Source organism: Chrysochloris asiatica, unplaced genomic scaffold (genome assembly GCF_000296735.1).
Source record: "Chrysochloris asiatica unplaced genomic scaffold, ChrAsi1.0 scaffold00010, whole genome shotgun sequence".
Lineage (NCBI taxonomy): Eukaryota > Metazoa > Chordata > Mammalia > Afrosoricida > Chrysochloridae > Chrysochloris > Chrysochloris asiatica.
This window is the reverse complement of record NW_006408528.1, coordinates 4,873,558-4,876,773: the sequence shown is the minus strand read 5'-3', so window position 1 is coordinate 4,876,773 and position 3,216 is coordinate 4,873,558. Positions and strand designations below refer to the sequence as shown.

General features: G+C 37.6%; 1 pseudogene; it reads right to left on the bottom strand.

Moving 5' to 3' along the window:
• Window positions 1-1,547: 1,547 nt before the first annotated feature.
• On the bottom strand, window positions 1,548-2,110 carry LOC102836888 (annotated as a pseudogene).
• Window positions 2,111-3,216: the final 1,106 nt, after the last annotated feature.

Here is a 3,216-nt window from a genome sequence, read left to right as displayed (position 1 = left end):
TTTTAAAAAGCTCAATATTGTCAGTAAAGATGATCTGCTGCATCTGAGAAGGCTGACTTTAGCTCTGTGTAGTATTGGACAATGTGCTATAAACAGCAATGACAATGATTTAATAATTATTACCTAGCTGTTGAATAACATAAGTCAACTCTAAACTATAGCTTGTTCTTTTAAGCTCTTTCAACTATGGTATCAAAAATAGTACACTACAGAAATGCTAGATGGTACCCAGGTTTCTCTACTGACTGCTCTAAAAGGAATCACATTAGACGGTTCTGAATAGAGGAGGAGAAAAATGTGTACCAAAACTCAAAATCATAAAAATGACTAGTAATACTAATAGAGATTGATGGAACCCTTGAGACTTTGGCACTTAATGACTCTTAAGATTAGAACTGAGCTCACTCTTATGGCTCAGTTTTCAGCCAAATAATAGATGGGTCTATAAGATGAGTAATAGGTATGTTCTCCTTAGAATAATCAAGTATTTGAGATCAAAAGGGCAATGTGTGCCCAAGGACAAAACTCAGAAGTAAGGAAGTGTTCATAAAGAAGGAGGAATGGAAAAAGAAAGCACAGGATAGAAGTGCAATAATTGGTGTAACATTGTGGGGATTGCAATCAATGACATGAAACAAAATGTGTATGAATTGTATGAAATATTGAATGGAAAATTGATTTCTCTGTAAATCTTCACCTAGCCCAATGCACAATAAAACATTAAAATAAAGAAGACACTATGAATCTGTAATAAATACTCATTTTTCTCCTGTGGAGTGGCTGCTGGACATGGACTGTTGACCTTGTTGTTCACAATCTACTGCTATCCTATATAGCCACTGTACTTGACTTCTTAAATTTGGTAGAAAGAAAAATAATAATTTAATACTGAAAAGTTGGAAAACAGTTCACAACGCATTTCCTATCCATTCACCCCACAATTGTTGTTGTTAGATACTGTCAAGTATGTTTTAATTCATGTTGACTCTACGTACAAAAGAATGAAACACTGCCCAGACCTACGCCATCCTCACAATCTTTGCTATGTTTGAGTCTATTGCTGCAACCACTTTGTCAATCCAGAATGTTGAAGGCCTCCCTCTTTTTTTCTGACTCTCTACTTTACCAAATATTATGTCCTTCTCTAATTACTGGTCTTTCCTAATAACATGTCCAAAAGTAGGTGAGATGAAGTTCTTCATCCTTGCTTTGAAAGAGCATTATGACTGTATTTCCAAGATAGACTTATTTGTTCATTCTTCTGGCAGTTTACGGTATATTCAATACCACTCTTCGCTGTCAATATAATTCAGATATAAATTATTCTCTGGCCTCATTCATTGTTCAGCTTCCACATACATAAAAGGTGATTGAAAAATACCATGGTTTGGAAAAGTAGCATCTTAGTATTTAAACAAGTATCTTTGCTTTTTGGCGGGGGGGGGGGGGGGGGGGGGGTTAGATAAATTTTATTACATCAAAATTACCACCAATAGGCCTTAGGAATCATTCAGGCTTTGTTTCCATAGCTGGACAACTTTTATATCTTACTCATCAGCCTGTTGGACAGTTCCTTTTTCAGACACATAGATACCATCCAAAAATTTTCGGATATCCTTGTTTTTAACTGTTGTGGCTTGCTGAATTAAAGCAGCTGAATTTGATACAAGTTCAATGTCGTATCCTTCAAGAATTAATTCATCTTTCTGGGCTTGAGATACTGAACAAGCAACACCTGCTCTCATCCGAACCCTAAGAAGTTTCGGATTTCAACAAGAGACCCGCTCTCTTGGATAACAACGTTGATGGGAGGGAAGTGAGCATACACAGACCTCATCTTGTAACGGAAGCCCAGTGTAACACCCTTGATCATATTCTGCACATGACTACAGATGGTGCAGACTATAGCCAGTTCCTTTCTCTTTCCCCACCATTTGTCAACACGGAGCCTCTTCTTTTTCTTTCTCAGGAGGCTGAGCTCCACATTGATGTGGTTGAAGTCCCTCCGCAGGGTTCCCCGGGGGCCCTTCACGATGACGGTGCGACCCTTCAGACGGATGTCGACATTCTCCGGAATGTCCACAGTCTGGTTGCTGAGAATGGTCTTCATTCGCGCAGTAGATGCGGCAAAAAAAAAGCGTATCTTTGCTTTTTAACACTTTAAAGAGATCTGTTGCAGCAGAGTTGCTCAATATTATATGTTTTAGAGTTCTTGACTGATATTCCCATGGGTGTTGATTGTGGATCCAAGAAAAATGAATATTTTTGACAACTTCTCTCAGATAATAAGTATGTCTGTGTCAGTTTCAAGATTACTGTAACATAACATACATAATATAATCATATATCAACTTTCCTTACTATGCAGGGTCCCAGTCTGCCAGAGCAAAGACAAAGGGAATTATTGGAGACTATGTTCTGAATGTGGCGCTGAGGGTTAATGTGCTGGACTGCAAAGTCAGTCTGAACCACAAGGTTGGTGGTTCAGGTTCACCAGTCATTCATCAGAAACCCTGTACAGGATTACTATGGGTCAGAACTGACTTCACAACATTCAACAACAACAAAAACAACAACAACAATGCTCTGAATATATCTTCAGAAAAGTAACCAAAATTTTGACCACAACAGTTCTGAAGTCTGTTCTTGGCAAAATATCCTATGTGTTGGCCAGCAACTAATCACTACGTTTCAGTTTACCAAGACTCTTGCATGGGATAAAAATGGACACATATTGGATGTAGCCAAAAAATTGTCCATTGGAGGATCCTAAAGAATTACAATAAAGTAGCTTTTTTTTAAAAAAAATTAGGGAATGGTGGCAATTTGCAAAATGAGCAACTGGCCTTTTATTTGAAACAAAATAAGAATAATTAAGAATGTATACATCATCTATATGGTGGGGATAATTATCAATGTAATGAAACAAGCTATATGAATGGTTGGATGTGAAGCTGATGATGTGCCCTGTAAACTTTCACTCAATGCAAAATAAAAAACATTTAATTTAAAAAGAAAAAGAATGTATACATCATCATTGCATCAAACCAATATCCTCCTGATCATTAAACTCAGAGAATACAGAGAGAGGAGCAACTCTGGTCTCAGTCTGAGAGATGCCCATCTGAAAGATGATCAGGCTGTGTCTCAGCCATTAATATAGGCAAAAGTCAAGGGCAATAAAGGCAAAGGGCAAAACTTCAATTCTGCCTGTGT